Source organism: Macaca fascicularis, chromosome 6 (genome assembly GCF_037993035.2).
Source record: "Macaca fascicularis isolate 582-1 chromosome 6, T2T-MFA8v1.1".
NCBI lineage: Eukaryota > Metazoa > Chordata > Mammalia > Primates > Cercopithecidae > Macaca > Macaca fascicularis.
In genome coordinates this window covers 131,892,772-131,904,875 of record NC_088380.1, presented here as the reverse complement: position 1 = coordinate 131,904,875, position 12,104 = coordinate 131,892,772, and the positions used below count along the sequence as shown (strand labels likewise).

General features: G+C 38.3%; 1 long non-coding RNA gene across 1 annotated transcript in view; it reads right to left on the bottom strand.

Annotated features, from left to right (window-relative positions):
• Window positions 1–6,135: 6,135 nt before the first annotated feature.
• Window positions 6,136–12,104, bottom strand: part of LOC135971142 (uncharacterized) — a 323,711-nt gene continuing 317,742 nt past the window's right edge. The window contains exon 6 of the long non-coding RNA XR_010587222.1: window positions 6,136–6,268. This is a non-coding gene — a long non-coding RNA (uncharacterized lncRNA). The remainder of the gene's footprint in view (window positions 6,269–12,104) is intronic.

Below are 12,104 nucleotides of genomic sequence, written 5' to 3'. Positions count from 1 at the left end.
GCTTGGGAAGACTTTTCACGTTGCTTTGTGAAAGGCAGTTTGCTTAATTAAGCCAACCACTAATTGTTAAATATTTTTTAGGCATTAACAGAGCTACTCTGAGTGTAATTAAATTTTGATTTTAGTGGTATTTGCCGGGATTAAAGTCACAATCTGCTGAGGCACTGGGGTTAGTTAATATTCACTTCACTGCCACAGCTGTCCTCCATTACAATACAAAGGACAGGAAAAGAGACAGCAGAGTGGGGGTGAAGTCATGAGAAAGCTATTCATTCATCTGAACCAGCTCTGCACTCCATAGCCTTGTGCAAATGGGTCTGAGCTGGATGACACACCACCAGGCATTAAATCCAATTTAATTTCATACAATAAAGGGATAGCTAAGCCCTGCACGTTTTTTATTTTTATACATGAGACTATGGAATGTATTAAAAAATCATCATGTGATTATCATATGTTTCCATCCAAGTAGTATTTCTGGATTTATTAGCTCTGTAGGAGTCCACCAGGATTGTAAACCAATTCATGCTAGGCCATTATTTGTCCCAGCTGAGCATGAATAAGTGCTGTGGACGGTGGTAGTGACTTTAAATCCCTGGTAAAATCTAACCTGGCATGATCAATGTTTTGAGGGTTTTTTGGTGGTTTTGGTTTTTTGTTTTTTTTGTTTTTGGACCAAGACTGACAAAAAGAAAAACCAATGGGGTTATGTGCGCTTGAGATGGTTGAAGCTCAGCATTCTTGCCATGACTGACAAGGAACATTTCTACTGCTGACTCATAACATTGCTGGCATTTCATGTGTTTTTTGGTCATTTTAATTAAATAGCTTTAAGCAATGCCTTGCAGTTATTACATACGGTTATGACATACTCTGGGTAGGCATAAAAAGAAATCATTTTGTCCTTGTTCCACTCCCCCCACTCCACAAAATAAGCTAATCAAGAATCTACCATAATTTAGTGTTCAGTTATTACACTGGCTAAAGTAGAGCTTTCAGAATAAAATACAATGTAGGGTCCCTGCATCTACATAGAGGCCATCTGTGGTATTAGGCTCACCATATACACAAAACACCAGCCTTGGAACTAGCTTTCCAATACAAGTTAGAACTGGATGTATTAAGTGTGAGGTATCAGGTTACTTATGTCTTATTTAGGCAAAATATATATATATATATTTATTTTTAAAAAGTCACAAGAACTGGAGTTTACCTTGACATTAGAAGAAAGAGAATGAAAATGAAAAATAAAAAGGGAGAGAAAGGACTGGACACGGTGGCTTACACCTGTAATCCCAGCACTTTGGGAGGCCAAGGCGGGTGGATCACAAGGTCAAGAGATCCAGACCATCCTGGCCAACGTGGTGAAACCCTGTATCTACTACAAATACAAAAAATTAGCCAGGCATGGTGGTGGATACCTGTAGTCCCAGCTACTCAGGAGGCTGAGGCAGAAGAATCACTTGAACCTGGGAGGTGGAGGTTGCAGTGAGCCGAGATTGTGCCACTGCCCTCCAGCCCGGCGACAGAGTCAGACTCCATCTCAAAAAAAAAAAAAAAAAAAAAAAGCAGGGAGAGAAAGGAAGGAAAGAAGGAACTGAAAGGGAAAGGAAGTGAAGACAAGAGAAAGAAAGAAAACAGATCAATCTAGCAAAATTTCATCTCAAGGGAATTTGAAGTCAGCAGTTCTATTCATAATCAAACAAGTTCAAAGACCAACTTGTTTCTATTAGTCATAAGATATCTTCTGTAATTTCATTGAATTATTTTATAGTGAACCCAACATTTGCATTTGTGCTTTAATAAAAATTACTGTCTGTTTCTGCAGGTAAGTGAAGTAGAGAGATGAGTGGATTATATAGGGCAAACGCCTTGAATTTCAATTAATATTACAATAATTTAATTCTAGTATTAAGATGACCTTGGCCCAAAGGACTGTGCAATTTTTTTAAGGGGCTTTTATTTTCACTTGAAGCCCCCACTCAGAAAGTGCAAAATAATTTCTATGGGATAGGTCAAAGCTTCCTACTGAAAAGAACACAATACAGTACTTTAGGAAGAAATTTAACTGAAAGCAACAAGTGTTAACCATACAGTCCAAATATGCTGTGTAAATATCTCACAATGCCTCAATCTCTTGGGTCTCTAAATGACTAGAGGTGACAGAACATTCTTCTCCCTACATTAGTGATGCCTCTGCCGTGTGACACTTTCTTCTAACTGCTGACATAGAAAACTCTCCTGGTGCTTAGATGGCCATGTGGTGGTCATTTCTTACTCCCCTCCTTTTCCTTTCTTAGATGGCTGTAGAGTTTTCATTTAAAACTTTTAATCTTAACAAAGGAAATAGCTCTTTATTTCCTATACTGCAGTTACATTAGTAAATTAATTAATAAAACAAACAAAAAACAAAACCACTCCCAAGCAGGGCATTTTTCTCTTCTGCCTTCCTCTTGTTACTTGTCTCACGGGCTAATCACCACCCCCAGTCCCAAGGGAAACTGCAATTTTCTAGTTATTTCTATTGCAGATCTGGAAGCCCTTCTCTTTACCACCCTTTGGCTGGGGAGCAGGAACAGACATTCTTCTTTGCTTCAGGGTACTTTACCCTCAACGTATTATCCAAATAAAAATCTAAGCAAGAGAAACAAAATCCAATGATTTCCATGAATAATAATAATATTTACTATTACCATCCCTTGGATGCAAAGATAAAGCCTCAGATTCACCATCTAATAGGGGCACATGCTTTTATTCTCAAGAGACAGAAGCCTAGATGTGTTATGCTAATCAGATCACAGTCCTCTTTGTTGGTTCCTTGCAAAGAACAACTGTGGACAATTTTAGGATGGTTGTTCATGAATGGGGTGTCCCAGTACCATGAAAAACACCAAAGCTAGCTAGCTACCCACACAGCATAGATAGTAGCCATCTCTATGGTTAAACTAAAGAATCATGCTTAAATAAACTGAGCTACTTATTCACAGACAGGGTTGAATTGACTCTGGTTCACACTGTCCAAATTCATGAAGGAAAATTTCCATTTGCCTATGGAAATACAAACCTGTCTGATTTATAATTTGCAGTTGCCATCATAGCATAATATAAGCTTACAAAGTAGAGTTTGTTTGATATTCCAGATCTCTTCCAACCAAACCAATACATTAATGTTTCACTCTTTGCTGGAGTTTACTTTAAAAGCCTCCCTTTCTCTTCAACGTTATCAATCTTTCTTACTCATCTCTGTTTAATAGGTTTAAGAACACCTTGGGCAATATTTGGATTACTATTATATTTCTTTTTAAATTATTCAGTTCATGCTCCAAGTAGAAAATTGGTAGCATCTTTGTAAATTTATATTCATTTGATCCTTAAAGTTCTATAACACAATAAACTTGGAACTAGGAAGTAGCATTATTCTGTTGGCATGTATGATTTGTTAGATAATCTAAGCCTATTTTGGAAGCATTTTGCAAAGCTTCAGTTAAAGGTTTTCATAACAAGTATATAATGTACTAAAATTTAGGCCAAAATTTGTGCAGGAAGTTCTTTTTTTTTTTTTTTTTTTTTTTTGAGATGGAGTCTGGCTCTGTCGCCTGGGCTGGAGTGCAGTGGCCGGATCTCAGCTCACTGCAAGCTCCGCCCCCCGGGTTTACGCCATTCTCCTGCCTCAGCCTCCCGAGTAGCTGGGACTACAGGCGCCCGCCGCCTCGCCCGGCTAGTTTTTTGTATTTTTTTAGTAGAGACGGGGTTTCACCGTGTTCGCCAGGATGGTCTCGATCTCCTGACCTAGTGATCCGCCCGTCTCGGCCTCCCAAAGTGCTGGGATTACAGGCTTGAGCCACCGCGCCCGGCCGTGCAGGAAGTTCTTAATAGGGTATGAAGCTAAAGCTAAATCAGATTTCTTGTTTTAATCATACACTCCATTCTTACAGAGTTTTCTCTGTATATTCTGACAGGAAAAATTACTTCATTGTGATAGTAACAAATGATATTTGTTATTTCCTGTTTTGCATCTGAAGAGCGGGTAGGGGTGGCCAAAGTCATGTCATGACCTGTGCCAGCCATATTGTACATTTCTCCTGCTTTTTGTGAGATACAAATATATATATCATACGACGGCTTTGCTTTTCTATTCAGAATTCTGTGCTTAGAAGACCACAGACATTAAGTGATAGTAAACAGCACAATTTGAGTCCTGTGGCCACTCTGGATGATCAAGTTGGAAGAAGTTGGACTGCAAGAAAGTAAATGCTGGTTTAACACATGTATTATATAATTATACTGTAGGGAAATTATCCAAAGCACATAAGAATCAAATAGATTCACTTTAACAAATACAAAAACTCTGTTCAAATAAAAGCTTTCTGTGGCTTTGTAAGGGCTCATATTGGAAAAAATGGGGGAGGGGAATAGATATTATAATTCACTCTGAAACTATATAACATAAGTAAATGAACAATAAAAGTGATAAATTGGGCAGTAAAGAAGATTATAGAAATAATGCTTTCACATATCAGGCATTCATTAAATTGACTTCTCAATGTAATTACTTTAACATTTCTACTTCTGATTCAGTACAGATTTTTGGATCATTAAATAAGAGAGTAAATATTAAACATTTTTCAGGAAAATAATTTATGGCCTAACAAATTTTCCAACAGAAAATCACAATGTCGGACAACCAGACTAGCATTTTTTGTAGTCAATTTTTGGACTTAATTCTTCAAAACAGTTTCAACAAATCTGTACTGCACACTAGCTATGCACTAAATATAGTGTGGTAAACTAGCACATTAATAGACATATGGCAATTGTTTCAGGTACTCCTGTATTTCCAAGGGATTTTGTGGATATACTTTATACTTTATATAATATATACTCTATGCATGATATAATAATTTCTTTGGGTATGAGGTTTTTATTCCCAACTAAACTGTGATGGCAACATCACTGCCTCTAAGGAATGCACAATTTAAGAAGAAAAGCACATATACAACTAAATATCAACAAAGTACTATAAGAAGACAGATGATTCCACTGGGTGACTATAGTCAATAATAACTCAATTTTACATTTTAAAATAACTAAAAGACTATAATTGGATGTTTGTAATACAAAGGATAAATGCTTGAGGGGATGGATACCCCATTGTCCATGATGTGGTTAGTTCACATTGCATGCTTGTATCAAAACATCTCATGTACCCTATAAATATATACACCTACTATGTATCCACAAAAATTAAAAATATTAAAAGAAAAAAGAAAACACATGATTAATTCTTCCTGAAAAAGGTTTAAAAAAAAAAAAAGGCTTTAAGAAAAATGGTGTTTGATTTAGATCTTCAGAATATAGGAATTCACCCAACAGTGAGGTGAGTGAAGAACATCCAAGCCTGGAAACAGCATAAGGCAGACAGGTAGAAGCACGTGGCATCTACGCTCAATGATGGAGCCTTGCTACTCCAACAGAGGCTTAAGTGGAGGCATTGGCATCACCTGGGAGCTTGTTAGAAATGCAGAATCTCAAGCTCCATCCTTGAACTTCTGAATCAGAATCTCCATTTTAACACTATTTCTAGGTGATTTGTATGCCCACTTGAGATGAAAACACACCAGTTTAGAGGGCTTTCGTTGTTGGAGTGTTGGAAGTCCATGCAGCTGGAAAAGGTGGACAGAAACTAGATAGGGACACAACAAGACTACAATAGTTAGAAGCCTGAAGTTCATCCCATTGCCATGGGTAAACCACCCAAAGTTTTGTGAAGAGCAGAATAATATTACAAAAATCAACATTTTAGGATGCGAATGCTTTTAGAAAATAGTGAAGAAGAAAACTACCTAGGGTATTTTTGTAACAATTTAGATAAGAGATTATGATAAATCCCTGGCCTGAGACAATGGTAGTAAAAATGGAAAGAATGAGACATATTTCAGACACATGCCACAAAAAGGATTGCCAAGATTTTATCATAACTGTAAGAGGCCATATTAGAGAGGGAAGACTGAGAAAAGGACTCACTCTAGGAAGTGACTAGTTTCAAGATGAACTATAATATATTGCTGAAGGCAAAAGTAAGTGAAAGCTGTAAGAGCTATAAAGGGAAAGACACTTCAAAACTAGGATGCCAGATGGGTCAACGGTAATAACACCAGTCATTTATTCAGTCATTCATTTATTCAAAAATGTTTGTTAATTGCCTGGTAATTGCCAGTTTCTTATCAGCACTGAGGAAACTGAGTCTCTGTCCACAGGATTTCATGTTCTAGAAGAGATGGAAAACAAATAGGTAGATGAATGAATATGCAATATTTCTCCAGGTGGAGATTAGAGTTAGTGTTTTTTTTGTTTTGTTTTTTATTTTTTATTTTTTTATTTTTTAAGTATGGTAAGCTCAATAGAAGCTATTTTAATTTTTTTTTTCTTTTTCTGAGACTGGCTCTTGTACTATCACGAGGCTGGAGTGCAGTGGCATGATCATGGCTCACTGAAGCCTCAACCTCCTGGGCTCAAGCCATCCTCCCACCTCAGCCTCCCAAGTAGCTGAAACTACAGACTCATGCCACCACACCTGGCTACTTTTTTAAAAAAATTTTTTTCAGAGATGGGGTCTCACTATGTTGCTCAGGCTGATCTTGAACTTCCGACTTCAAGTGATCCTTCTGCCTCAGCCTCCCAAAGTGCTTGGATTACAGGCGTGAGCCAGTGAACCTGGACTCAGAGGCCATTTTAAGTACAGAGGTCAGGAAACGGCTCTGTGAGCATGGCCTTTCATGGCAAAGGAAAAAGTTGATATATCTAGAACTGACTTGGGAAATTCAACTACTTTAAGAAAACATTTATTTTGTTTCACTGTTTTGCAGAAAAAAAAAAATAGAGTCAAAATTATTTTAATAATAACCAAGATGATAACTTACATTTCCATGATTTTCATAGTTTTATACTTTTACATATGTTATCACATCTGACTCATATAATCCTTTTGAAAGGGAGAGAGGACAACTTTTACAGATAAAAAGTCCAAGTTTAAAACAGGTGGGGTAACTTAGTCAAGATTTCATATCTAAAAATTATGAGATGTTTTGATTTATAGATGAGTTAACTATTAAATGATTAATTATACAATAAAGTTTGTTAAGCTTACAAAAGAGAGAGACTCAGGCTACAGATCTAAAAATATAAACTTCCTTATGTTAGAGTAAAGATGGCTGCAATTTTTTTTTCTTTTCTTTTCTTTTTTTTTTTTTTTTTGAGACAGAGTCTTGCTCTGTCACCCAGGCTAGAGTGCATCGGTACAATCTCATCTCACTGCAACCTCTACCTCACAGGTTCAAGGGATCCTCCTGCCTCAGCCTCCCAAGTAGCTGGCATTACAGGCGCCCGCCACCACGCCCAGATAATTTTTGTATTTTTAGTAGAGACACGGTTTCACCATGCTGGCCAGGCTGATACTGAGCTCCTGACCTCATGATCTGCCTGCCTCGGCCTCCCAAAGTGCTGGGATTACAGGCATGAGCCATGGTGCCCGGCCTGGAGTGAAGGGCACTTCCAGGAGTGAAGTCTAATTCCCATCCTTTTGTATCTGGGTAGGTGTAGTTACAAATTACAAATGAAATGTTGAGATGATGATAAGATATGCTTCATGACTAGGCTCCTTCGTAGGCTACACCCACAGAAGCCTAGCAGCAGGATTCTGTCTCTCTAGCTAACATCACTCACTCTGGGGAAAAGCCAGCCATTATGTTAGAAAAAAAAAAAAAAAAGAAAGAAAGAAAAAAGAAAAGTCTAAGCATTTTGAAACCCCTATGCCATGAGGAAGATCAGTGAACCATGTGGGGAAGCTGCATAAGGACAAATATCCAACTTTTACCAGCTACTCCAGCCATGCCAAGCCCCAACCCAAGACATGTGAGTGAAGACGCCTTCAGATTACTTTAGATTCGGCCACCTCTAGCTGCTATGTCATGGCAACCACATAAGAAATCCCTAGTGAAAACTGCCCTACTGAATCCGGTCAACCCACAGAACTGAGATAGTAATAAATATATTGTTTGATGCCATCAAGTTTTGGGGAAGTTTCTTACACAGCAATAGATACCCAGAACACCCATTATTTTTTAAAGGCATGCAATAGCATTAAAAACATAAATAAATGGATACTAACTGAGCAAAGGACTTTGAAATTAATTTTTTTTTTCTTTCATAGGTATCACATTCTACAACAACCACATAAACGTCCACATAATTCAAAGGATATTTTAAAAAGTAATGACTTTCATTTTGGATGCATAATGTGTTTTAGATGTAGTGCTCTGAGAAAACAATACAGCATCAAAGAGTGTTAAATCTAGAAGATGTCTTTCTTAGAAGCCATTAGTCTGATTCTCTCAATTTGCATATGAGGAATGAGAGAGAGAGAGAGAGAATGAGAAATTCCATTATTTACAGAAATTCATGCAAACCTTGTGAAAAACCGTGAAAACCCAAGGCCTTTGGATTCATGTTTTCCTCTCTCAGAAGATGTTTTAAAAATCAGTATTCAACAGATGAATGAAATTGGCATAGTATTATTTAACTAGTAATTAAATTTTATATTGTTAGATGAATCCAAGCTTTATAAAATTAGACCTAAGTCTTCAACTCCAAAGGCAATACTATTTGTTTTTCTGATGTTCTGTACAATATTGCATGGCAATTTAAAAACAAATGTGTTTAGAAAAAAACTCATCAATTGGAAAAAACATCAGAAGATTGGTTGCCTGTAGGGTGGAATGGAAATTGACTAGATGGGCACAAAAGTACTTTCTAAGGTGATGAAAATGATACATATATTTTAATTGAAGTATAGGTTACATGGGTGTATATATTTACAAAACTCATGGAACTGTTTTCTCAAGATCTGAGCATTTCACTGTATATAAATTAGTCCTTAATTTAAAAAAAAATAAGAATTAAAAAGAGACTTTTCTCCTCCACAAGAGAAAATAACTTATCAACAGTTGGTTTGCCAATAGTGTAGATGGTTTGAGTCTGTTTAACTTACCACTTTCTCTGTTTTCCAATTATGAAATGGATGGACAAAGTCAGTGTTATGTACATCTGTGGTCAGAAAACAAAGTAAAGCTAACAAAGCCACTCAGAAGCTAAACATATGTGACCACAAAACATATGAGTTAAAAAGGGTCTGATAAATTATCTAATCCATTTTTTTTTTTATTTTGTAGATAACATTGGCCTTGCTAACAAATTTAATAAACAGTGGTACTTTTAAAAAACTTGATGGTAAATGAAGATGTTGAGCCATTATTTGTAGAGTAGAAGCTCACTTATCCAGCAGAATTAGATCAGTACATAAGAATGAGTTAAAGCTGGTATTCACAAGGAAGAGAGGAAAATGGCAGATAGGAGACAGGACTAATGTGAAGCTCCCACTTGGACAAACAGAACAGCACCTGGAGACGCACATCATGAACCTTTGCTCCAGGAACTACAGCAGGAACATAACAGGAAAACTGAAAGAATTCACAGACCCTTTGAAAGAAGAGGCTTGCTGCTGCAAACTTCGAGACAGCTGAAAAACTGTGAGTTTTCAAAGTGTGAAGAGGGGGAAATGTCTGCCTCTGAACACACATCCCCACTGGGGAACCTAAAAATCCAGATCATGAGAGAAAGATGTAACCTTACCTAGAGCAGAAACAGATTCAGAGAACCAAACAAAATATGAAAGTAGAAGAAGCAGCGGGAAGAGCCCTGTAGGCACTCCTGGTCCCGCGCTCGAGCCCAGGGAAGCCATCCCTGGCTTTATCTCACAGCAGCCCTTAGGGAGGAAGCCAGCAGAACGGGGGAGAGGCCACAGTTGAAGGAAGCTTCTAGCGGAGCTTTAATAATTTTTGACTGAGCACAAATTTTCTGAGCAGAATCCAGGGAAGTGAATGGGAAGTGCAGATAGGAGTGCAGAAGCCACTGCTGACAGTGTGGGAAGTTAGGAGGTGAGAGGCCTGAGAGCTCTACTTGCTTTCTCAGCGGGGAAGCTTGTAGCCTGGGGCAAGGTTTCAGCCCTGCACAGCTTCCTGGTGGGGCACAGCAGGAGGGAGAGTGGCCTTGCTGACTGTGTGGGAGCAGTGTGAGGCCTGTCGCTGCTGGCTTTCCCACACTTCCCTGGTGACCGGTATGATGTAGAAGAGGCAGCTATAACCCCCTTGGAACATAACTTCACTGGCCTGAGAAGCACCCCCCATCCCCCACAGTATCCGCAGCAAGCCCTGCCCCAGGTGAGGTTTTGTTCAGACCCACCTATCCCTGCCCCAACCTGATGGTTTACTGCCCTGGTAGACAAAGACAAAAGACATAAAAACTCTTGGGAGCTCTATGGCCCTGCCCATCACCTGAGAAACCCAAGCACTTATTCTAGCCAACACAGGGCAAGCTTGTATTTCCTTTCTACTACCGCAGCTGGTGCTCTCTTGAAAGCACCACCTCCTGGCTGGAGGCCAACCAACTCAAGCCATTACAGCAACTCATAAAAGAACAACCCTGCCCCAAGAAAGGAGAAGACAACAGCTAATTTCACTGCCTGCAACATCCTGGCTAATCAGAGGTCCTGAGTCCGTCCATGTGACAACTTGACTGCTAGCATAACCAGCATTTGAATAAAACCAGCACACTCAACAAAACTACAACCAAGGAATTCCAAAAAGTCAACTCCACTCCCTGCCACCTCCACTGGAGTAGATGCTGGTATCCATGGCTGGGAGACCCAAACATGAATCATATAACAGGATTCTTTGCAGACATTCCCCAGCAACAGTTCAGAGCCCAGTAGCTCCACTGGGTGGGTAGACTCAGAAGGGCAATAACAATTACTGCAGTCTAGCTCTCAGGAAGAATCATTCCTAGGGGAAGGGAGAGAGCACCACATTAAGCGATCACCACTTGGGACATAAAAATCGAACCGCAGCCCTTGAGTTCCAAATCTTTCCATTGAAACAGTCTACCCAAATGAGAAGGAACCAGAAAAGTAATTCTGGTAATATGAAAAAAAAAGATTCTATAACACTCCAAAATATCACACTAGCTAAACCAAGAACTCTCTGAATTGCCAGATGAAGAATTCAGCAGGTTGATTAATAAGCTACTCAAGGAGGTACTAGAGAAAGGTGAAAATCAACTTAAAGAACATTAAAAAACAATATAAGATATGATTGAAAAAGTCTTTAGAGAAATACATATAAAGAAAAGATAATCACAACTTCTAGAAATGAAAGGTACCCTTAGAGAAATACAAAATACACTGGAAATTTTCCACAATAGAATCAAGTGGAAGAAGGAACTTCAGAGCTCAAAGACAAGCCTTTTGATTTAACCCAATCCAACACAAAGAAAAATGAATTTTTTAAAAATGAACAAAGCCTCTAAGAAATTTGAGATTATGTTAAATGACCAAACATAACAATAGCTGGTGTTCATGAGGAAGAAAAAAAATGTACATGTTTGGTAAACTTATTTGAGGAAATAATCAAGGAAAACTTCCCTGGGCTTACTAGAGATCTAGACATTCAAATACCAGAATCTCAAAGAACACCCAGGAAATTAATCACAAAAAGATCATCACCTGGGCACATAGCCATCAGGTTATCTAAAGTCAAGACAAAGGAAAGAATCTTAAGATCTGTGAGGCAAAAGGTAACTTATAAAGGAAAACTTATCTGATTAACAGCAGATTTCTCAGTAGAAACCCTCAAGCCAAAGGGATTGGAGTCCAATCTTTAGCCTCCTCAAACAAAATAGTTGCCAGCCAAGAATTTTATATCCAGAAACTTACACTTCATAAATGGAGAGATAAAGTCTTTTTCAGACAAATGCTGAGAGACTTTGCCACTACCAAGCCAGAACTACAAGCAATGCTAAAAGGAGTCCTAAATCTTGAAACAAAACCTGGAAATACACAAAAATGGAACCTCCTCAAAGCAAAAATTTCACAGAGCCTATAAAACAGTAACACAATGAAACACACACACACACAATGTATTCAGGCAACAACTAGCATGATGAATAGAACAGTACCTCACATCTCAGTACTAACATTGAATGTAAATGATTTA